At 48.4% G+C, this 25,894-nt stretch overlaps 1 protein-coding gene across 1 annotated transcript in view; it reads left to right on the top strand.

The window, feature by feature from the left end:
• The window catches only part of ABI3BP (ABI family member 3 binding protein), a 1,926,231-nt gene that overhangs the window by 1,829,549 nt on the left and 70,788 nt on the right, over window positions 1-25,894 (top strand). The gene's annotated exons all lie outside the window — the stretch shown is intronic.

A 25,894-nucleotide genomic window follows, 5' to 3' on the forward strand; every position in this document is an offset into this window, starting at 1 on the left:
TTGAAGCTGAGAATTATGCACCTGAACAAATTATTACTGGCCAATAAAAAATGGCAAATTACTCCAGACATCGGATCTATTAATTGTTCACCGAAAATTGGTTTCCATGCTTGCTTCAGTAATTGTTTCACCATCTGCTGGTGTGCACTTTTGACAGGGATTTATAGCAGGCAAATAGGAAATGAGGTGGAAAAACACAATAAACCTTGAAAATACTCATACAGCTTAACATGTTGTAAGGTGTTTGAGCACTAAATAAACAATTAATTGGTGGATCTCAGTATGAAAACCTACGTGAGTTCTGCATGGACAAGGGACCGTAAGAAAAGTGCATTTCTTAACAGATCAAAAAGACGGGGCTCCCTTTAAGGATTATTGACGGCAGTTATGATCTGCATCTCTGTGGAAAATAATGTTTAATAATGCTCACCAACAATATTTCATCCTCGACAAATCGCTTATTCACTGATTTCCTCGTGCTGCTATTCCCAATACTTTTGTTTTCAGGGACCCAACAATCTTGGAAGTATGGCATAAACTGAACCGCAAGCAGCTGAATTTAGATAATCGTTATAAATTGGAATGTACTCGCACCCTCTAGGTCCGGACTCTGCACCCTTTGGCTCTGCAAATGGTTTTGGACTACAACTCCCATTATCCATAATCGGCATAGTCAATTATGACGGGTTGTGGTGGGAGTTGTAGTCCCAAACATCTGGAGAGTCACAGTATTCAAATCTCTGTTCTTAGTCCCTCTGTTAAAGCAATTACTCAGATGTCCACTTGGGTCTGGACTACACTGAAGAAAATGTGGTATTTTTATAATAATTATCATCATTAGTACAGTAGTAGTAGTAGCACAACTTCTGCTATTGTGATCATTAATAATGAAAACAACTGTAATAATAACTATTTGTAATAGTACTGCCAAAAAAGTAGTAATAATAATGAAGCAATTTCTCTGTCGTCCTGGCTCTTCCTCCTTGCCAACTGGTTGGGAACGCGTGCATCCGCAGGAGGGCCGGAAAACTGACCGCAAAAGATATCTGTCGCTTCAACAACTTTTGAAAGGATAGAGTCTACCTCACGTGTGCATCCCTCATTGCACCGGGCTCATACCTAACCCCTATGTCACCAACGTTCCACACCCAGTTCCTGATTTTCCGCCCACTGGGGGGGGGGGTCGGATTTTTTCTCCGCTGCGACTCCCTCCTTTTCAGGGTGCTACTTTTTGCTGTCCATCCCTTTTTTCTAGCGATTGCTTCTTCTTTTTTATTTTTTCAATTTGTGGTGCGTCCGTATACATATGCCGTATGCGACAGGATTCAAGCAGTGCATCCATTGCAAGAAGCATTTCTCTGCGACGATCCACATCATGCCTGCGTCCACTGTTTGGTTATACATCCCCCGGTGAGTACCTGTGTCTTTTGCTGTGTGATTCACCCAAGGTCTCTGCGGACTCGTCTTCTCTCCATGTCCCAGCTGGTGCCGGTACCGAAGATGACCGAAGACTCTGTTCATAACAGGAGAGAGACCGACATCGGTAAGAGGGGGACAGTACCTTTAGGTGAGGTACGAGTTTCGGCACCGACCTTCGGTACCCAAAGGAACACTGCCTCCTCAGTTCTGGGGTCTTCACGGGACCGTTCATGGGAAACCCCAGGCGTGTTCACCTGAGAGTACCTCTGGGTGGGAAAGCACTAGTACCGCCTGGTGGGAAAGTGTTAGTACCTCCAGGTGAGAAAGGGTCTGAGAACATCCAACCGGTACCGAAAGAGGTATTTACACCAGACAAAATAATGACGGTACCGGGAAAACCCTCTAATGCCTCAGTAAACCGAACAGGTAAGGGTTCATGCAAAGATGCCTACGCCTCCGGGGTCGACTCGGTCCATTCCTATTCCCCTGTAGCCAAGTCAGCTTCTGCATGTTAAACTTCTGGTACCTCGGTACCGAAAGACAAAGTCTTATTCTGTACAACTGCAGTTGAGCCCTCAAGCTCCCTGGTACAGAGAACATCACATAGGTCCTCTCACAAGTGGCACAAACACTCTCACTCAAGAACAAGTCTGGTACTGACTTCTCCAAAAAAGCCCAAGCAGAAGAAATCTCCTGTGTCATCTGTCTCGGACTAGGTACCAGAAAGTCAGAAAGATAATTCTACTCTAATTTCTGAATCAGAAGACTTTGATGCTTCCAAATGTTCTACAATTCCACCGGAACAATTATTCAGCACTCCTGTGAGAGTTCATTCACCTCACATTCTGAGTCAGTCACCATTTAAAGGGTTTCATGACATTGTCGCGAAAGCCATGCAGGCACTAGAAATCCTCCCTAAGGATAAGTCTGAAACGGCAGGTGTTTTTGGGGAACTGCCGTCTCAACAGTCAAAGGTCCCACTTCCCATGGAATTGTCTGTTCTAGAGCAAGCTCTAGCTCATTGTGTTAAGCCTCATTCCGATTCACACCTCTCCAAAGCTCTAGATAACAAATACAAGGTGCCTAAGGAGGAACCCTTCATACTTATGGGAAATCTTCCTGCACAATCGGCGGTAGTTTCTGCTGCCCTAGGCACAAAGGGTAAAGGCCTTTCTCCATCTCCAGCTTCAGTTCTGGATAAAAATGCAAAAGCAACTTTAAATCATTCAAACCACGTCCTCAAGGAAATAGTGGTTCTGCCACTTCTGCAAAGTCTTATTACTCTTCTAAAAAGAGAAGATATAGACCCAAATCTAAGCTGGCCTTCCCCTTCCTCAAATTCTGCACAAGAACAGAAGAAGTCTATTTGGCTTCCATCCGGACATGTAGATACCTTCCGCTCCTACTATCATCAAGAAGCATACATCCCTGGTAGCAGGAAGGCTGTCCAACTTCCGTCCTCTTTGGAAAACCATTATTCAAGACAAAAGGGTCCTGAATTTTATTGAGCATGGTTACCGCCTTGCCCTTCCGGCTATTCTACCATCCTTTCCTCCAAAGCTCCAAAAACCCTCCCCAGAGCTCCTGGAAGAGATCCAAAAACTCCTTTTGTTAGGAGCAATAGAGTTGGTTCCTTCCTCAAGAGGAATTAGGTCAGGGATTTTATTCCTGTTACTTTCTGATTCCAAAGAAATCAGGCAGGATCCGTCCAATTCTGGACCTTTCAGACCTCAACCAATTTCTGTCAATCGAAACCTTCCACATGGTGACCATTCCTCAGATTCTAGCAGCTCTTCATCCACACGATTGCATGGCATCTGTAGATCTACAGGATGCTTATTTTCACATCCCCCTCTACAAATATCACTGTCTGTTCCTGAGGTTCACCATAGGAAGGTCTCTCATTACCAGTTCATGTGTCTTCCCTTTGGGCTCAATTCTGCTCCCAAGGTTTTCACAAAAGTTCTGGGGTCAGTAGCAGCCTACCTTCGGTTAAGGACAGTACATCTATATCCTTACCTAGACGACTGGCTTCTCAAGGCTCAGTCTCTGGAGGAATTGCTTCAAAAGATGCAATTGACATGCTACACTCTTTTCAACCTGTGGTTTTCCATAAATGTGGCAAAATCCAAACTGATTCCTTCACAAAGGATCCAATTCCCAGGAGCAGTTATCGATACTACTCTACACAGAGCCTTTCCACCACTGGAAAGGGTGGAAGCTATTCAACAAACCATCGTAAAGTTCAATACCCACCAGATTCTGAGAGCTTGGTGGTTTCAAAGGCTCTTGGGGCTAATGGCCTCTTGTATGAACCTAGTTCCCTTTTCAAGGCTCCATAGGAGAACGGTCCAGTGCCAACTGGAACCATCTGATGCATTCACAGAAAATGAAGATTCACATTCCAAAACAAGTTCAGGACTCACCACTCTGGTGGAACTCCCCAGAGAACATGTTAATCGGGTCTCCTTTTCAGCCTCCTCCACCAAATAATTATAACAACTGACTAGGGGAGCCCATTGACTAAGTCTAACAGCTCGCAGTCTTTGGTCCTCTCTGGAAACGAAGGACCACATAAATGTCCTGGAACTAAGAGCCATATTTCTCGCTCTAAAACAATTTCTTCCATCACTTCAAGGAAAGGTGGTAAAGATTCTAATGGACATACCACTGCAATGTTTAATATCAACAAGCAGGGGGGTACTCGTTCCCTTCCCCTGGGTCTCCTAGCAGAGGAGATTTGGTATTTGGCCATTCAGAATAACATTTTCTTGTTGGCGTCCCATCTGGAGGGAAAGAAGAACGTCGTAGCAGACAAACTAAGCAGATTACAGTCTGTTCCACATGAGTGGGAGCTGAAACCATTAGTAGCAAAGATATTTCAGAAGTGGGGCTATCCATCAGTAGACCTCATTGCCAACCAGCACAACTCTCTATGTCCTCAGTTTGCATCAAGGCAAGGTCAGAGTCTTCTGTCCCTGGGAGATGCTCTACATCTGGATTGGTCGGAACTAACACTTTATGCGTTTCCAACCGTCCCATTGATGCACAAAATATTGCTCGAATTCAGAATGTCAGGGAATCTGACAATGATTTAATAGCCCCGTTCTGGCCTTGCCACTTTTGATTTCCAGACCTCCTGGAATTAGCGGGGACTTCCAAATTAGATATCCCATCATTGAGGGATCTTTTGACTCAACAGAAAGGGCAGCTCCTTCAGCCCTTCCCCTCAATTGCTGAACTTGAAGTCCTGGTTCATGAAAAACTAGCTTTTCCCACTTAGTATAACCATCATGTCAGCTTCTAGTATAGCTTCTACTAAGAAGCAATAACGTAGCAAATGGTTACGGATCTGTCACTGGGCCTTCAACCAAGACCTTAACCCTCTAGAGGCTTCTATTGATAATGTCATGTCTTTCATGTCTTATCTAGTTTCCACTGGTGTCAAAGTAGACACATGCAAACATTACTTATCAGCTATTGCTGCATACCTGAACAGAGAACATCTTTCTCTCTTTCCAACAAAGCCATTCGAGGCACTTCAAGGGCCTTCTACACATACATCCCCCTATTCGTGAACCTCCACCTAAGTGGGTTCTCAGCATGGTCTTGTCAACCCTAATGCAAAAACCATTCGAGCCTATGGCCTCAAGTGAATTCAAATTTCTAACTTGGAAAACTGCATTCTTAGTAGCCATTACTTCGGCTAGAAGTATAGAGAGCTCCAGGCTCTCTCCTCAAAGGAACCTTATATAGTGTTCCATAAAGATAAAGTAGTCCTCCCTACAGTCCCCTCCTTTCGTTTTCATTTAAATCAGGAAATATATCTGCCCGTTTTTCTTCTTAGACCGCAAATATGTGGAAAACAGGGTTGGAGGATGGGGGTAAAGGCGGCGTGGGGAGCGCTCTTACCTGATTCCCAGCAGGGGAAGATGGCAGCCTTCCGCTCTGAGGATTCTCAGAGTGGGATCTTTACCAGTGTGGTAAAGACCCCATTCTGAGCCCCCTCATTGGCTGGGGGCTTGTTGCACTCCCCTTGCCACGTACTAACAGAATAAAAATAACAGACAATGGGGGGTCATTACGAGATTGCCGGTAAGGTGCCGGCAGTACCTCTGTTATTACTGGGATATTATGGGTGGCGGAGTAACAGTACGTTCCCATTCCCATGTAGTTCCATAGGATGGGAACCACTGAAACCCTGGCATCATTGTTAACAGTGCCAGTGCTTCAGTGAATTATCTTCCAATACATCTGGATGCCTCCTGTCCTGCTACGGGATTCTTTTGCAACCTTTGCGAGTCTCTCTCTCTCTATTCTTCCTTCTGGCCCGACTCACTCTGCAGAGCACACTCTTGATGCTCTGATCTCCTCAGACCTCCCCCTCTCTAACCCTCTCACCATTCCTCTCTCGTGGAGTGAGCACTTCCTCCTCTCCTCTCATCTTTCCCTCACTACCCCCCGACCAATCCTAACCCCAAACTGCCACCCATCTTCTCAGTCATTCGACCTATGAAGCGTGTGTCAGTTGAGGCTTTTTCTCTCCCTCCTGCACCTCTGGCTGACTCACACCTTGACACAGCCCTCTCCATGCTCCGCTCCGCAATCTCTGATACTCTTGATGTACTTGCCCCTGTCAAGAGGAGCGTCTTGAAGCCTAAAATCAAGTGCAACTCCTGGTACAACTCTGACCTTGTCACCCTTAAACGCAAGTGTAGGGTGGCTGAGAGGAAATGGTTGGCATCTTGTACGTCCTCTGACAAACTGGCCTGTCGCCTGCTCCAAAGGCAATACCAACTCTCTGTCCTTACCAAGAAGAGAGCACACATCCAAGCCCGCGTTTCGGCGGTATCTAACAACTCGGTCAAACTCTTTAAAATATGCAAGGAACTGACCAATCCTTCCGCAGTCGCTACCTCCCCCGTCCCTTCCCTGTCCCTTCCCAGGCCCTCTGTATGGCCCTGGCTTCTCACTTCATCTCTACAAACCAGGACATCCTATCCACCCATTCTGCTTCTCCTGCTTCCCCCTCCACTCTCTCCTCTTCCTCTGGCCTGTTGCGGCCACACCCCTCCCTTCTCTGCCTTTCCTCTCTTCTCCCCTGAAAAAGTTTCTAGACAAGTCCGATCTATGAAAACCTCGTCTAAGCAGGGTCTTCGCTGTTCTTCCAAAACCATCAAGGACCACCTTGACACCCTCACTCCAGCCTTGGCTGACTTATGCAACCACTCCTCTGGAACCTTCCCCTCCCCCTTAAGCACTCTCTTGTGCACCCTCTCCTAAAGAATCCCCCTTCCAGCAAATTATCGCTCAATCTCTATCACTCCTTTCTTGGGCAAACTCCTGGATAAAGCTGGCCATCTCCCAGCTTAATCTTCACACTGAATCTGGTTGCTGTCTCCATGACCATCGGTCTGACTTCAGAGCAGCCAGAAGCACAGAGACTGCTCTCCTGAACATCAGTGAGGACCTACCTGCACTACAAACTTGATTCTAACCTCTGCTCTGTCATCATCCTACTGGATCTCTCTTCTGCCTTTGACATACTCAACCATACCATCCTGCTCATCCGCCTCCATGATAATCTGGGTATCATGGATCAGGCTGTGGCCTGGCTGATTTATTTCCTCTCTGACCGATCCTCCCAGGTCCGACTTGGGTCCTTCCTCTCCTCTATCCCTCTCTCCATCTGTGGTGTTCCCCAGCGGTCTACCTCTCGCCCTCCGCATTGCTGCTCTCTGTTCCAACTTCCAGTCCTATGCAGATGACACCCAGCTCGCCTTCAGTCTCCCCTCTGCCACCTCTTCTCCTTCTCTCATCCCTGACTGTCTGTATGCAAACCAGGAGAGGTGTGCCGCCAATGATCTCTGCCGATTTTGCACCAGTAAAACAGAGATCCTCCTCCTCGGCACACCTGCACCCCCCTTTCCCACCACTCTCTGGCCAGCCTCCCTTGACCGGCTTCTGGCTCCCACCTGTGAGGCTAAGAACCTCAGGGTTATCTTCCACACCACCCTCTCCTTCTCCCCTCACATTTCCGACATCTCTAAGAAGTCAAACTACCAACTGCACCTCCTCAGATGTATACTTCCTTTCCTCTCCTTCCCCCAGAAGCTCACTGTCTCCAGAGCTCTGGTTCTCTCTAGGCTTGACTACTGTAACAGCCTCTTTTTTAAATCTACCCTTCCCCCACTCTCTCTCCTCTGCAACCTATCCAGAACAGGAATGCAAGACTTTTCCTTGTCCTCAAGCCCAGGGATCGTATCTCTCCAGCACTGAAATCTCTCCATTGGCTCTCAGTGGCTGCAAGGATCAAATTCAACACCCTTTGCATTGTCCAAAAGGCCTTCTGGGGCCTGGGACCAAAATACCTCCAGCTTGCTCTTCAGAAGTATCTTCCTTCTCGAGCCCTTCCCTCTTTCACCTCCAACTGCCTGAGGGTCAGATCTCTCTCTTTGGCCAGCGCCTCCCTCTGGAACTGCCTCTCTGAAACTTGAGCAGAATCATCTCTGGTTCCGGAAGCAGCTCCAGACTTTCCTCTTTGCTGCTGCCTTCTTTCTTCCACTTCTCTGCTGATCTGTCTGATAATGCACTGGTTACCTGACCACCCTCTGAATCACGGACCCAGGTCCCTGCCCTCCCAGCTGCACACCTGCACTGCCGTCTGGCAACGCTGCACTTGGGGGCTGTATCTGCATCCCTACAGTTCCCCTTCTTGCATTTATCCAACATTTGTTTGCACTTAACCCCTGAACTGCCACCTGTTGGCCGCACTCTTTTTCTATGTCTTGAACCTATGTACCGCACTTCTCCTCCTCCCCTTCTCCTGTCACTTCTCCCCTCCATCTCCCTCACACTTGCGCAATCTCAAAGTCACTTGGCCTCGTAAGATCGTTGTCTTGTCCTCCCTTGTTCCCCCCCCTTGCCTCGTCACGTCTTGATACACTTGTGTCTAGGCGCGCTATAAATAAAATATCATATCATACTCTTGTTCAGAAGAAAATTGCCTAGCATTTCTGTGCTGGACTGCCCTTGGGCAGGACAAAGACTGATATGTAATGGATTTTTCTCTTCTGTGAAAGGGATAATGAACTAGAAAAATCTGGTTGAGACTGCCCCGCATCTGAGGCCGGTCGAGAGACTCCTAGAACGCCCCCTGTTTTGCATATTAAAAAGTAACTTTGGGTCTCACCCTAAGTTACTAGGGGAATCCAGACATGGACGCCTTGCTCACTGTTCTTAGAGAGGCACAGCTCCACCTCACTGATGAGGCCGAGCCAGGCAGAAACGTGTATCTGGGGTTGCTGTTGGTACACTTGTTCAGAAGAGAATTGTCTAGCATTTCGGTGCTGTGTGCTGCCCTTGGGCAGGACAAAAACTGATAAATTGTGGATATTTCTCTTCTGTGAAAGGGATAGTGAGCTAAACGAGCTGGTTAAGACTCCCCGCAACTGAGGCCGGTAGAGAGACTCCCAGAACCCCCCTGTTTTGTATACAAAGGGAGTAATATAGCAATACAGCCAACCACCTTCCCAGACTCCTCAAGGACTGCAGAGTCCAAGGTCCCTTCCATGAAGATATTTTCTGTGTGTAAGGGTTGCCTCATAGAGCCCAGGTTTCATATCTTACTCCATTAACTTTGTCCATTTAACAGCTCTACACAAATGAACTGTAGCGGAAATGGCCTGATTACAAAGAAAGGCCACATCCGACGGGACTGAATTATACATGAATGAGAAGGTGATTGTCAATGGCCTATAATCACTTTCATTTTTGTTCAGAACCTCAAATGCAGTGACCTTTTTCCAATCCCTGGAGGTTTATTCTGCTCTCCACTCTGGTGCAGCATCCTCAGATAAGGAGAAAAATAACCCTTTCTTCCACATTCTTGCTTTTATGCTGCATCCCCTGGTTCTCTAGCATCTGATTGGTGCCGTGGTTTCTCTGTCCCTCTCCCAGATTTCCTGTGTTGTTCAGCTGGTTCTCTGGCAGTGTTACCTGGTCCTGGCTGTCTTACTCCTACGTCCCGTCCCCTTTCCTCCATAGTTTGGGACATTCTGTCCAGTGGGACGGGACCGGGGCACTTTTGTAAAAAAGCATCCAATTGAAAAATGTGTCCTTCCTCTCTTTTTAAGTGGGGTACTGCACGTGGCCGTAACCCCGCCCTCCTTATCTCCACCCCGCGCATCGCTCTTCAGTCCTTTTCTCTACGCGGTCGGGGTTGGAAGCACTTGCATCACCAGGAAGACATGTTTCTTCTTTCCCGTTGTCCTTCTCTCCTGCTCCGGTTCTGTGGTCGCGTAGTCCTCCATCTATGCCGGATCGTTTGGGATTTGTCTCTTGTTTCTCTTGCGAACGTCGTTTCGCTAGGGCAGGTTGACGCATTCTTTCTGCTTGGAGTGTCTGGGACCGGATCACCGTTGGGACTAGTGTTTCTACTGCGACTCCCTTTCGGTCCGGGCACTTCAGCGTCATCTTCGTCGGTGGGAGGAGATCTTCCAGCAAGTTCCTCCACCGCATTTTCAACTCTTCATCGACGAAAAAAAGAGACGCCCGGTAAGATCTTTACTTTTTAGGGCACCCCGGCCAGGGGACTCCTTCCCGTGGTCCTCCCGGTCTGGGAGGGGCTGCAAGAGCTCTGCTACCTGGGTGTCCCCCGAGGTGCCTCGCAGGCCTAATAGGCGTACCAGGGTTTTCTCCGAGGGTTTCCGTGAGGGGCCTGCCTACACCGGATCATGATCCGAGGTTCACCAATCAGGTGCTAATAGCCAGCCCAGTCGTGCTGAGGCTTTGGGTACCGTAGTTCACTCCGAGGTCTCCTTGTCTGGAGCTTCCCATACAGACACCGGGGTGTGCCACGAGGCCTCTGTTGAGGCTTTCTGTACCAAACCATAGTTCGAGGCCCCTCTCAGGGGAGCTATACAGACCGGACTCCGTTCTGAGGTTCCTCTCATCGAGGATAAGGTGTGTACTGACAGAACTGAGAGACCCGTTAAGGTCTTGTCTGCACTTGCGGTGTTTCCGGTTCTGTTGATGGGGCACAGGGAGAGGTCGCTGATCGTTTCTCCTCTGTTACCGACTTGGCCGAGGTTCCTCTCTTGGAGGCTAATTCAAAGGGTCACGACAGGATGTCCAGTAAACATCCCAGGCCCCATACTACCGGCTCTGCCGAGGATCCTTGTGTCAAGGCTAAAGTTTCGATCAAGTCCCCTGACCAGTCTGTGGAGTTACCTGCCTCATCCACACATGTGACGCAGTGTTAGGCAGAATCATATGCAGTACCCTTTGGGAACACCACACACAATTAGGATTACAAGTGCAGTACAAATTCACCTTTGGTACAAGCCTGTACTACACAGTAAAGTGGTAGCGATGGCTGAGCAGCCAGACTTATCTCAAGAGTAAAGTGAGTAGTATCAGAAGTTACACAAAGGACAGTAATTACTATGGTTCAAACAAACACGGACTCAAGGTTTCTGAGTAAAAGAATATACATTTATTTACACAATAATTTTTAAAACAATTCACTAAAGTAAAACAGCAGAAAATCACAATCTTAATATACTGCACAGCACCCAATGAATTCTGGACAAGTTAAGCTCAAAATGAAGTGTGAGCAAAATGGCACTCCAGCAATTTAAAAAGGGAGGGAAAGACAAGGTTATACAAAATTAAGCAGCACCAACAAGTAAGTAGGCAGGGCAATCTAGTAAAGGTTTACTAAAACTAGGATTCAAATCAATAGGCCTGGGCCAATGTTAATGGTTCACACAGTTCAGAGTAGTTCACGGTTAAGTCTTTGCCAAGAGTTTGAAACGAATTTTGTCGGAAGAAAAGCTACTTAAAAGAGTAGAGAAGAACAAGCCCTCGGATTAGCGAAAGATTTGAAACACTTTCACAGTGGTCGGACGGAACGAATGACCGGATTCTAACAGTACCTTAGATGAAGAAGAATGCTGTAGCTGCAGCGGTAGTTCCTGGCAGTTCCTGCAGGCTCATGGTTCCTGAAGCGACTGTCGGAACTGACAAGAGGAGGAAGACTGGAGGGTCCTGCGCTGCCCAGGGAAGAAGCCAGCAACAAAGCAAACCGACAAATAAAAGGTGCGCTCCTTAAAAGCACGAAATGTCTCTCTCAAGCTGGCTACCCGGTTCACTGTGGCACAGCAAATTCGACCAGGCTGAAGAGGGAAGTCCAGGAGCTTTGCAAGCTGATTAGTCCCATCAGGCTGAAGGGGAGAAGACTCTTTTCAGATCTTCCCTGTCGTTGAAGTGTAGGAGATTCGGACCCGCAGCAGGGCCTCACCGGTAGGTTCAGTTGTTGCAGTAGTCCTCTTCCTTCAGCTTCTCTTTGGTTCTCTCGATCCAGTGGTGACTTTGCCTTCCAGTCCCAGAGACCTGCGTTTTATGCAGTTCCCCCATTCACACAGCCTGGCTGTCAATCACACAGCAGGGTGGCTGTCCTTGTTGGACAGTCACCTAGCCAATCAAACCATAGTGCGACTTGGGTCTCCAAGGAGACCGTGTGCATGGGGCCTAAAACCCCTCCCTCACATTCAGCCAACCTAGACTCTCAGGTGCCTAAGGAGGGCTTCTGAGCAGAAGCCCACCAAAGGAGGGCGAACAAAGGAACCAAACCTGGTTTGGCACGCAGATTAAAACTCGAGAAAGACCTTTACAAAAAGAAATGGCAAATAAACCCAGCCGGAACCGAAATAAGATAAAAGGGGTCCAGCGGGTTAAAGTTCGAGGCTACTAACTTAGCCTAAAACAGTACCAAGGTTATTTTCATAGTCCGCGGTAGGGAAGAAATTGTAGATACCATTGCCACCAGCCAAATCTTAAAGAAAGGGGAACGAAATAATGTTCCATGAGAAACAGACAAAAAGGAATAACTATTAACCCTTTCCAGTACTCTATGGAAAATAGTTTGTACTGGGTCTGTGAATTTAAAAAGACTAATAAAGTCAATGGCAACTTTATATGTTCTAGGAGACAGTAGTCAGTCCCAGAAAATGGAGTTTAAAGTGGGAAGTCTGAAAAAGACAACCCTGTGTCACTGCACTAAAGGTGCTGTGTGACCCAATAAAAAGATGATGCCTATTGAGTAGGTGAGACTTCATAGTCTAGGAAAACATAAAAATGTAACACACACAGCAAAAACACATGTAAGAGTGGGGAAAAAGGCTCACACTCTTACTAGGTGAAAAAAATAAATCCTAGAAATCCAGCAAAGCTGCTGAGGGTCTCAGTAGGTAAGGGCAATTAGCCATTCTGGAGAATTCTCCCTAACACGCAGTTCTCCTCAGATGCTCACAAAACGGCGGGCCTTCCTGCGTAGTCTACGGTGGCCATTTTGGATTCTTCCCTCACACCCATGCTACGCAGAGGATACCTTTGTTGGGAGGTTTCAGAGTCTTATGAACACTGATCCCATGAGGGAGTACTTTAAAGGTCTTTTTAGGGAGATCTGCCCACTGGTACCGCTACCTGCCCCAGCAGTTCCAGTCATGGCACCTGTCGCCCCGGCGGTGGTACCACCTCTACCTCCCTGCCTGCCTCCACCTCTTCCACCTCTGCCTCCGTTGTCTCCGGTTGACAAGACACCAGCAGCGCGAGACGTCAATTTGCTGTCGTTGCATTGCAACCAGCGGATCCTGACGTTCTGAATGACCCTCAGGCAGACCAGGATAGTGAGGACCAGCCCCGCTCTGTCAGAGCATTCCATGACCGGGTTCTGGACATGATGTCACTCCTTGACATACCAGTACCTGAGGCAACCACTCCACAGGAAGTGGTGTTTTCGGGGGCGCTCACCTTGTCTCCGCAGGAGCGCACCGGCCTTTTCCTTCAGAAGGACGTTCTGGCCGAGGCCCACAAAGTCTGGGATAAACCCCACACTGGGCTACAAATAAATAAGAGAATTGACACCCGTTACAGGCTTCACACCTCTGAAGAAGTACCCTTAGCGTAATGTCCGCTCCCTTCCTCAACCGTGGTTGTGGCCGCCACTTTGCAATCCAAGTCGGCCTCTGCGACCTCTGCTGCCGCGGCTCAAGTTCTGACCAAGGAAGACAAGTTGCTCGATTCCTTGGCCAAGAAGGTTTTTGCCAACTCGCCGCTGCAATTGCGTCAGGCTAATGCGGAGCTCATTTTGGTGGCGGCGAATATGAAACTGTGGAGGGATTTGGCGGACTTCCAGGAGTTCATTCCTGGGGACATGCTGGAAGACTTTAAAAGCGGTTTGTCAGACGCCAGGGTATTGGTGCAGGATATGCTGGAGGCTGCTGCGCACCATGTCGACACCTCAGCTCGAGGCCTCATGTTGGGGGTGGACACCTCTCGTCAAGCTTGGCTTCCTGCAACAAAGTTTTCGAAGGAGGTCCAAGATAAAGTTCTGGACCTGCCTTTTGATGGCAAAGAGTTGTTTCATTCTTCAACGGATGACAAGCTTACAAAGACTAAAGCTAGCACACAAACTGCCAAGTCTCTGTCGGTGCTTGTGAAGCCCCCAGTTAAAGCTCAGAGATCTGGATCCCAGTCTCGGTCCTCCTCAGGCTTCAGAGGGTTCCAGGACTGCAGGTCACGCAAAGCTGATCCTCTGACAGGTAGCTCCCGTCTGAGACAGCAACGGGGTCGATTTTTCTCTCAGTCTTCAGCCTCCTTCTCTGGGGATTGTCCGCCAGGTGACCGGTGCTAGGGGCAATCTCCAGGCGGGCCTCCTGCGAGGACAGGATGTATCTCTTCTCCTCCAAGAAAACCATCAGTACACATGCTCAGAAAATTCCTGGACAAAGTTCAGTACAAGGTGATGCGCCTGTGGATTCTGGTCCCCATAGTCCTAACAATAGGTCTAACAGTTTGCAACACCTACAGCTAGACTCAAAGGAGCAGAAGAATGTTTTTCTACATACTGGAAGGAGGAGTGTGGTAACTCCTTTGAGACTTTGGAACAGTGACGGCTGAGACTCAAAAGCCTGAGCACTCACCCTTCGATTGGGAAAGCCGTTGTAATCGACATTTGTGGAAGAAGGCCATTCGAGGTTTTGTTTTATTCTTTGGGGAAGATGCTGTTTTTATTTTAGTGGGCCCATTCTGTATATAGTACCCAATAAAAATCTTAAACTTTAAGCACCTTGTCTTGGCATACTTCTTGGTCTCAAATGTCCAATCTGTGACCTCGGGCGTCATCAGTCATCCAAAAGCACACATAACCCACTAATGAAATTTCAGGAGCAAAAATCATGGAGGAGATGCGTTGGAGTAAGAACCCAAAGCTCGGAAACACCCTAAATCGAACCCTGAGAAGAAAAGCTGAATTGTTCAAGCACACATTTGTTTCACCTTGTCATTTCAGGGCAAAACAGCCAGTATCTCCGCTTGTATACCTAGCAGGGCAAACCGATCACACTTCTGAACACCCCTGTATCAGTCTGAAAGCTGTTCTGTGATCATAGGAAAGGTTGCGGATGTTGCATAGTTACCCTTTCCACACAATCACTCTAAGGAAACATGGAAGTGGGACAATGGGCAAACCTTAAACTCTGGCAAGTCACCAATTGTAGTCATACCGTGGTACATAGTCTGATAAGGCTGTGCAGAGAACACACATACTAGACCAAGTGTCTACCTGTGATGTTAGCCTGACTCCCCTCCCACTTACTCGCAATCTACCCATTCTCTTGACATCCAAACAGACAGCGGAAGTCATTTGGGGGAGCAGATTTATGTGTGCCTCATCATCTTAACTGGATGTATAAAAAGAAAGGACTAACACGCTGCACAGCCTCATATGTAACTCAGCCTTCTGAAGTGACAGCAAAGCTCATTTGGGACTATAAAATCCCCTCCTTGTCAACAGTGCTATATTGACATTAGATTGGGGGATTAAAGGCTTTGGTCAGTACAGTATTGGATGAATTCTGACACCAAGATCAATGTTAATCTCCATGAGGAGGCAGGCTCATATTAGCGACACCACACTGCATCCGTGGGGTGCAGCACTGGGTTGGCCGATTAGCCGTCAGGAGATGCTCCCCTACCTCTCATGAGAAGCACTGTGCAGTGTGATCAGGCTGACCGGGAGGAGACAGTAAAGGTTGGGCGCTCACCATCCCCACGGAGAGCACCATGCAGGGAGCTGGGTGGGCCACAGCAGTGATTTCAAGTGATACGCTCCTCCTGGCAACAGGGCGCCATGTCCATACGTAGCCCTGGCCGCCACTGCGATTGAGATTGCAGTGCCCTTCCTGACAATGGAGCGAGCATCAAGGAAGGGGCGCTGAGTGGAGCGCAATGATTCACCCTCCTAGTGGAGGGTCAGGCTGTATTGCACTCTCCTAACGGCACTCCACTAGCGCCATTCAGCATTATAGTTATGTTTTTGTTTGAAGAATCTCCCTTTTAGGACATGTGGACATCTCTACGAGTAACAAACGTGTGTGAGTTGCAAGCCCCTTGAAGGGGCGGGTGTTACAGAAAGGTACCGATTATTCAGTGAAGTCAAGGGAGGAAAAGAAGGCCAACAGATCAAGCAGAGAAAGGACTATACACAAGAGCATGGAGGAGGATTACTGAAGGAGTGTGCAAGGTAGGTAAGAATTCGTTGCTGAGAGAAAGTAGTACTTTGATTTGAATGTGCATGAGGTCATGGGAAGGTGACTGGAGAGTGGAAGTTGTGGGTGGAGGAGAGAGTCGTATTCTGGTGAGGGGAGAGAAGTAGTGTGGAGAAGGGGAGATAGGTATCTATGCGAGGAGGAGAGGATAGTAGAGGATACAATGAGATGGTGGAGTAGGTAGTAAAGACACAGGAACACCAGAATGAGAGAATAGGGAGCCTCAGGGAGAGTGAGCAGAGAAGGTGGGTGGAGTAGCAGAGAGAAGAGAATGAAGGAGGAATGAAGGGAGAGAAAAAGACACCCATAGGAAGGAGAATACCCTAGCGTGGAAGGAAAGGACTAGGTGGAACCAGCGTATCTGCAAGGCACCAAGATGTACGCTAGACTACATTGGGGAACTTACACCAGGGACCACCTAGATTGCTCAACATGACCAGTCACACAGCTTCTCACATAGGAGGGGTTACCAATCTCTAGATCCAAGCCTGGGGTTGAGGGACAGCGCCTGAGCTAGGGAGGGAATGGCCCGCACTTGACGAGAGAGAGGGCGACAGTCCTTAGTGAGCAGCTTTACTATTCTGAAAATATACAGACCGGATCTACCTTAACACTCGAGGAGGCATCTTTCCACCACTTATCTTCAACCTCAATCCGGACGTGCAAATTCATGTCAATGTTGCTTCAAGAAGGAGTGCAGTTGTGTCCCGCAATACTGCTCTTCGTATATGTTTTTGGTTTGCAAACATGGATTGCCAAACCTGCTTCACCAATGGCATCATAAACAGTGCAAGTGCTTTTTTTTAGTTATTTGTAGCCGCTTGGCGCAGTTAATGAACCTGGTCCCTATTTATTCTCTCACTCTCTCTCACATACTCCCCAAAAGCAACTATGAAACAAGCATTGCCAACAGTTTTGGTTTTTTTATAGGCATGTAAAAGGCATTTCCGGGTACTGCTGTGGTGGAATTAACTAGCCATCGATGGCAGCAGCTGCAAAATAGTACCTGGGCATATAACAGCACTGCCTGGCCAAGGCCTGATACCTCTACACAAGCCAACACTGTTGGCTTTGCCAAAGTTTGTTTTTAGCAGGACTTCAGTGAAGGACATGCATACTGCTTATTAATCAAGTGGCTGGAAGCTGACCTTGTTAAGACATTTTTATTATGCCAGTAGCAGGTGTAAAACTCCAACTAAGCCATTCGTTCTCTGAAGAATGCTATGAAAAAATACTTGCAGGCACTTTGAACATATGGTTTGATGAGAAGGCTTGATAAAGTTAGCTCAAAGAGATCAAGGGATGATGTGTTTTGGGAGGGGAGGGGCAGGAAGTGGGTTGGAATGGTCCTAGGGATCAGGATGGCCAATGGCAGTCAATGGGTGGGTAAATAACCAAACAACAACACCTACAACTATGTCTCCCTCTTTATATGCCATTTCTGCCTAGCTGTACACTAATGCAATAGTTTCGGCTTATGGGTGGCACTTTAGCGCCACCTACTAGTCAAAACTAAAAAGCAATGTTAATTGTCTTCCCGAATAAAAACCAAATAGGGTGCAGGATTCAAGAAGATGGACTATGGAGGACCGTTCGCGAAGCAAAAGTGTTCACTTCACTAATCTATGACCAGGCCAAGGGGTCGCAGGAGGGCTTTATCTCCCCTGGTGCTGGCAATCATGTAGGACAGTGGCAGAGCCAGGGGTTTGGTTCAGAATGTGGTGTCCCTCGAACCTCCTTTCAAGTCCCAATGCACTCGCCACTTGCAAAACTATGAATTAGTACCCATGAGGACCCCTTTGCCCCTATGGCATAAAAACCTGTCTCTGCCACTGGACTGGGCATGGGCCCAGCAATCAGAGTGTGGTGTGTTGGTGTACCCAGCACATATCTTGACAAGAGTTTACTTCAGTGTCAGTAAAGAATTCATAAATACTTTAAGCAGTTGCTATTGCAGCAAATAGTTTCCCTTGATTGACTATGGCTCTATTATGCTTGCATTGGACGGCTTGCATGGGGTGAGTGCAAAACATGCCATCACCCCCACAAATGTCTACCCTCTCCAAGGAGCAATTATTTGCAATTTCCAAAATATGTAAATTGGTCCAGCTGGATAGAAAAACAGCGACACGCATAAGTGGCCTCTGCCTCTTCCCCACAGGGGGCATCCGAGACTGGAAACATCTGGAAGACTTGTTACTATAAATGCACATGCGGCGGGGCTTGTTTTTAGAAATGAACAGGTCTTCACATTCTTTTTTTTAACTTTCTGTTACAACTGCGAACCATTTCATGTAATACCATGTGGCTTTCATTTAAAATATGGCAAAGCACATGAAAACAAAAACTAATATATGTTTAGGTATAGATATTAACAGATGGGAAATATTGATACAAAACGACCCTCAACATACTTGCATATGTGAAGTTACCAATGGGACTCTCTTATATGCCAAAATCAAAACCTTGGGAGGGGGCATTCTGCCAAGAGGGGATTCTGGATTTGCAACAGATATTGTGCATTGGTTCGTCATTGCCCATTGTATTAGCGGTTGTGCACCAAGGTCCCCAGACAACTGGTCCACTTCTGTCCCTCCTCCAGGCAGCCCGATGGATGAGGCTATTCCATTCGCACTGTTGATTCGAAGACAGGAACGATGATGACATTGACCCTTTTTCATTCAGCTCTAACTTCGTGGAGGCACTCACTAGCAAGAACAATGGTTGATCCAGGCCCTCACCCTGTTAGGGCCTTCAAGTCATCTGCACTCTTTGCATAAACTTCTGTTACACAAGAATATCCCTCAGCCACTAAAATCTGTTTTCCTGTCCACTGCCCGCCATGCGTAGGGCTTAAGATGCTTGGCCATATAACTCCCATTGGCTGCCTCTTCAATCAAGAATCTTACTTATGTTTGACGTCCGACTATGAAAAGAACTGTGCAGCGCCTCGCTCTGAAATTGCAGCTCAGGGGTGAGGCGTATTGGTCAAGACCAAATGTGTTTTGCAAATTCCTGAGAGATCAGAAAGCACAGACTTTCTCTGTTGAATTAGCTCTTCTTTTTTCCACTTTGTCATGTTCTGGGTTTAACTCGGGGGCGTGGTTGGATAGGTCCTCATGTGTCTCATAATTGTAATTTTATTGAATTTTTGTGTTTAATATTCTTTTATGATTTATACATCTATTGGTTCACATTTTACAGTGCTCGGGCTACCAATTGGCAAGTTGCACAGTACATTAAATATGTTTAATAACTTAATAAGTAATGCATGTACTTCAAGAGGGTTGTCATTTCTGCACTTCGGCATTTGTATTAAGTTGCGTGACAAATAATTCGGCAGCTGCTCGCACCTATTATTACTCAGTCGCCCAAACACTTGAGCACCAATCCCTTTTTTGAAAAGTTTTTAAATTTCTATGTTGACTGCTTACAGCACTTACGTAGCATTATGTGCATAATGTGGCATTACCCCCCCTTTCCCCGTTCCAAGGGCTGGAACAGGGTTAAGGACCCGGCAGCCCAAGTATTTTCATTCATTCAATCGGATGCTCCATGCATCCCGTTCAATGGGCCAAATCACGAGTTGGGCGGTAGCCTTTAAATGCAGCAGTGACAGTATTACCGACACATTGAAGGGCTGACCCGATCACGAGTTGGGCGCTAAATTGACTGTTTTCCCTCCAACTTTTTTCTGGAGGTGAAAATCCCATTTAGTGCACTGTTTTCGGCACAATTACTGATGGTTGTATTAGCGCATGCTATTTGCGCCGAAAATTCCACATTGGGTCCAATGGACCCAATGGGGATTTACCATTAACGCCAAACCCGTGATCCATCGCTAATAACTCCGGCCAGCTGGTGCTAGAGCTATTACGTTTACGTATTACAGCCGGGATACTTCCCAACTCGTGATGAGGCCCAATAAATGAAAATACTGATACAAAATGGCTGCCATGGTCATAGAAGAGGGGCTCTATACGGAGCCCCGCCTTCTATCACCTTGGCAGCTGGAAAAGGAAAGCTTGCAGCGGCGGACATCCGACGCCGCAATCAGGTAAGTGGGGATGGGGAGGAAGGTTGGGGATCTTTAAAAAAAAATTATAGTAAAGATACAGAAGTGGCAGGAGGAAGAGGGCGGCACGCGGCAGGGAGGCAGCCTGCAGGTTCTGTGGAACGCAGGCTGAGATTATAGGTTTCAGCCCACGATCCGCAGAACCTCTTCGGCTCGCCGCCCGCCCCAGGAGCTAATGCATCTAATGATGTTTGTATTAGTGTCTACATTTTAAAGCATATGTTTTGGATCTGGTTAATTGGATTTGTTGCACAATATATACAATAAGAGTGTTAAAGGAAAACAAGCATATGCATTTGTCCCATTCTCAGTAATTCCAAACACGGTTTTTACACTAATAAGGTGCTAGGGGGGCGTGGCCAGCGCGCATGGAGTGAGGACGTGTTCTCCTCGCGCTCCTGCCCAAGATCCTACAACGGACCGAATTGTTCGGCCTGCTTAAGTTGAACAAGCACGCCTGAAATAGCTACGGGAAGAAGAACCGTTTCCCTACCCTCGACGAAGTTTCCGCAAGAAAATCGGACCGAGATAACGGTTATCCGAAGCGAACAGAGAGGAGGCCCCGGCCCAACAAAATGGCGGCGCCCGCCGGTCCCATCTGAGACGCACCGCTGGAGGGCGGATTGCCTCGGAGGTGAGAGAGGAGGGCCCACAGCGTCCAACCCAGTGATCCGGTGACACCCCGGGGGGGACAGACCCCCGCGACTGGCTGTGACCCGGGCTCTATCTCCGAGACCGAGTGCCGGGAGGAGGAGATGAAGGGGGGGGACCCTCAGCGCGAGACCGCGTGCAGCAGAGGCGCTGGCTGGCGGGAGGCCGCGAGAGACACTGAGAGACACGAAGAAGAGAGAAGGCGACGGGCGGTTCCCTCCAGAACATCCACGGGCCGACGACTCCCCATCTGCAACGACCACCCTCGGGAAAAGGCCGTGGAGCACGCCCAAAGACAGGCGATGTCGCCCCCCAAAAGCAAATTAAAAACCGCGACCACGGACTCCTTCACCACGGTCAGAGCGAAACAACAACAGGGGACAGAGGCAGCAGACAACCCGACGGCTAAGGAGGACGATCCGACAAATACGCAAGTGCTACAAGCCATAGCGGCGCTACGAACGTCCATCAAAACCAGGATCGATGAAATCAAGTCGGACATGCAACTGATGAGACAGGACGCCCGTAACCTCACAGAAAGGGTGACCACAACGGAGGCAACCCTCCAAGACTATGTTAACGACACCACAGAACTTAAATCTAAAGTCCAAGACCTTGAGTTGCAAGTAGCGCGTCTAGAGGCACGATCAGAGGACACTGAAGGACGTGCCCGCCGCGGCAACCTCCGAATCCTGGGGGTACCGGAAGTCATGGAGGGCCCAGACCCAACCGAATTCGTGGAAACGATGCTATTGCAAGAAATCGGGGCCGGCAAACTGACCCAGGGCTTCTCAATAGAATGGGCCCAGAGATCACTTCAGAAGAGGCCCCCTCTGGGCTCCCGACCGCCCCCTATTATTGCAAAAGTCTTGAACTTTCGCGACAGAGAGACTATACTGATATTCTCAAGAGAAGGAGGGGAGATCATGAAACATGGCGCCAAAATAGTCATTTACCCAGACTATACCCCCCGCGGTGCAGCGGGCACGGAACTCATTTGTACCGGTGAAAGTTAGGTTGCGCAAGCTAAACCTCAAGTACATGCTACTGTACCCGTCCCGCCTTAAGGTACTATACAAAGGGAAAGCTATCTTTCTTGAGACTCCGGCAGCGGCAAATACGTGGCTTGAGGACAACAACCTTGCTGATGATAAGGCAAGCACTGCGCATGAAGTCACAGGCCATTGAAAGCACCAAACGACAGGAAAACGAAGGTTCGCACAACTGCCAAATGAATACCGGACCGCTTGAGATCTACAACTCTACGTACGCCATGACGGGCAGGAGCGCACCAACCCAAGCGAATACCAACAAAGCGGACGCACCCCCCTGCAACACGTGGAGGCCGACTGCTGACACACCACCCACACCGGGAGGCCCGGAAAGGCCTGGAAGGATCGGGTGCCCCCGAGCGCTGCAACTTTGAGGCAACTGCTTGGGGCAGTTTTGAGTTGAAAGGTTTGTTGCCCTTATTCACTAGAATGAGGATTGCTAATGTTAATAAGTCTCCAATTGACACTGAGAGGGAGGGGGAAAGGGAGGGAGGAAACGATGAGGCTCTCGCCCCAACCCCCACACAGACCGACCCCTGGTTAACAGGTCCAGGCCCGGGGGCGGCAGAGGCGGAGAAAGGGGGGGACAACAGATCCGTTCCTAAACCCCTATGGCTGCGACCACCATAAAAATAATGACATGGAATGTAAGGGGCCTAAGGACTTATCTCCGAAGGAACAGGATTAAAACCTACCTGCACAGAAAAGGGGTAATGATAGCATTACTACAGGAGACCCACTGTACGGCGGACTCGGTGGCCAAGCTACAAACACATTGGGGTGGCCAGGGGTTTGGTACCACTTATTCTAAATACGCAAGAGGGGTCTACACCTGGATTCACCCACAGCTCCCATTCCGGGTGGACAAAACTGAGATAGACCCGGAAGGTAGGTTCGTCGTAATTTGGGGATTAATTGAACAAGAAGCAGTATGCATCATGAACTCCTATCTCCCTAACAATAACATATCCCCCTACCTGCACTCACTGTACCCTAGAGTTGCACAGTACAGGAACGATCTCTTTATTTGGGGGGGGGGGATTTTAATTGTGTACATGACCCACGGCTGGACAGATCCACACCACAGCTAAGAGGCCCATCGACCGCTTCGACAGCACTATCCGCCATGTTGGGGAGGCTGGAAATGACGGATGTGTGGCGGGAAAAACATCCTGAAGCACACGACTACTCATTCTACTCATCCCCACACAAGTTACACACAAGACTAGATTATATATTCATAGACAGGGAACACTTACTCCGGGTGGAGGGAGCACAATACTTGGGGAGGACTATCTCTGATCACTCCACGCTTCTGATAACATGGAACCACAGAGGACCCAGACCCCCCCATTCCCATGTGGAAAATTCCCACAGACGCCCTGAGGGATCCAGCCTTCCGAGAAGAATTACGCGATTCTATTGATGCATACCTAGAGGTTAACACCGGTAGTGTAGCTTACAATAGCACAGTGTGGGAGGCTCTAAAGGTGGTAACCAGGGGAGAAGTAATTGCAAAGGCGGGAGGTATCAAGAAGCTGCTCAGGAAAGAACTAGACCTAGTGGAACGGCAGATTGAGCGACTTGAGGCTACCCCCGTAGACACCCAACAGAGGGAAGAGGAGCTTGCAAAACTTACAGAGAGGAACATAACTGCGTGGAACAGGCTGGAAAAGTTTGACTATACTGCCAGAACAAATAGAGCACATGTTGAGGCGGACAGACCGGGCAGACTTCTCGCCTGGCTCTGCCGTAAAGAGCACCCCAAACACCCCACCACAAGATGAGGATGGAAACACACACTGTACGCAGCAGGGCATAAATGACACTTTCACTCGCTTTTACACCCACCTGTATTCACATGAGGAGCAGGTCCCCCATGAACAGTTGATAGAAACACTAGAAGAGATAGGGCTCCCCAGGCTGTCCCCTGAGCAAGCCGACTCCCTAGAAGCAGAAATCACGCCCTAGACATTACCGATGCAATCAGATCCCTGGCCACAGGCAAAGCACCGGGAACAGACGGGTTGCCCACAGAGTTTTTTAAAACGTATGAGTCCTCCCTGTCCCCCCTATTGCACGCAGTATACCAGGAGGCATACGAAGAAGGGATACAACCCGAAAGTATGAGGGAGACGCTTGTGATCCCGATCCTCAAGCCCAATAAACCGGCAGACCAATGTGACTCATATCGCCCGATTGCAATGTTAAATTATGACGTTAAAATCCTGACTACGATCTTAGCGAAGCGGCTGTCTAGAATAATAGGAGACATAGTTCACCCAGATTAGTGCGGCTTTGTACAAATACAAAATTCATGCCGGGCCGAAATACGTCCATGGACCTACGCAGGCTGCAGCACATTATAGCGCAAACCGATAAAGACAAGGACTCCTACGCGCTGCTGTCCCTAGACGCAGTCAAAGCGTTTGACTCCATTTACTGGGAATGGCTTGTGGCAGTGCTTAGGGAGTTTGGCTTTGCTCCCGGGTTTATCAGGTGGATTAACATCTTGTATGCTAAACCTAAGGCAAGGGTGAAATCTGGGAAGTATGTGTCGGAGGCCTGGGATATATGCAGGGGGACTAGACAGGGTTGTCCACTATCCCCAATGCTTTACATACTGGGACTAGAACCCATAGCTGTCTACTTTAGAAAGCAATTCTTCGATGTAGGCATTAGACTGGGAGACGTGGATCACATCATCTCGCTCTACGCGGATGACGTTCTCATATACTTCAGGGACCCACACCTCAACGTACCAACCATGTTAGAAGTGCTGGACAATTATTCCAAGGTCTCTGGGATAAGTTTTAGCAGGTCAAAGTCTTGTATGTTCCCCCTAGCGGCCCTGAAAACAGAGAGTTTAGAAGCACTCCCTGAAGTTTGGATCCAGTGGCGGAATACGTTATTCCGCTACCTTGGAGTGCACATTATGCATACCCCCGAGCTAATGCACGAACGAAACACAAAGGCAGCACTCCCCGCCCTGCGCAAATCAATGGCGTTCTGGGCGAAACTCCCCCCTCTCGATGATGGGCAGGGCTTCGATAACTAAAATGATCGTTCTCCCACGTTTACTTTATGGGTTTCAAAATGAGTTCCTATGGGGGAAAGGCAGGCATAGAATAGCGTTGCAATTGCTAACCCTACCATATAGCCAAGGCGGTATTCAACTTCCAAACCTAGAAAAATATTACATAGCAGCACAGCTTAGTTTTGTGACCAAATGGCTAGATGATGAACCCACATCTGAAACACCATTGCTACAGGCCATGCTGCCCCAATTCCATCTGAAAGAACTGGTCTTTGCACCGTCCAAACTGCTGGGAACTCTACCCTTTTTGGCTGACCTGGGAAGGAAAATTTGCACAGGGCGAAAATGCTCACTAACTCACGGAACTCCTATACCCCAGAAGTCCCCCTGATCGCAGACCTATGCACAACACTTTCGGATTTGAAACATATCAGGCTCTGGGAGAGGGAAGGGGTCTACACCTCGGGAGATCTGTATGATGAAGGGACTTTCAGGGAGTTCACCTCGCTGCAGGAGACGGAAGGCATACATACTGGCCAGTTTCTGTGGTACCAAAGAACTCGTGCTGTGGCCCGACGCAAATGGGACTCGTGGCCGATGGAACCAGATACAGACCCACTCCTCACCTTGATGTACAACTTGGGAGAGGGCGCTAAACCCGTTTCGCAAATATATGGCCACCTGATCAACATGCCAAATCCTCGGAGCATGGAAATGAAAAGCAAATGGGAGGAGGATATAGGCCGGGAAATGAATGAAGGGGAGTGGAACAGAGCTCTCACATTCCCCAAAACGGTGTCCAGAAACCATAGATTTAGGCAGATTCAGTTGAACATACTACACACAGGCACAACCGACCTGCAACTGGTGCAAGGGGGAAAAAGCAGATCTGATCCACATGTTATGGGAATGCCCCAGGACAAGGACTCTGTGGGACAGCGTCCAACAAACTTGCGAAAAAGCAGGCCTGAGTAAATATAATTGGACACCCGGCGAGTGCCTCTTAGGAACCTACCCCAGACCAGCCAAACTCAAGCATGCAACAAGG

This window comes from Ambystoma mexicanum, chromosome 7p, assembly GCF_040938575.1.
Source record: "Ambystoma mexicanum isolate Mex_15411 chromosome 7p, UKY_AmexF1_1, whole genome shotgun sequence".
NCBI classification, from domain to species: Eukaryota; Metazoa; Chordata; class Amphibia; order Caudata; family Ambystomatidae; genus Ambystoma; species Ambystoma mexicanum.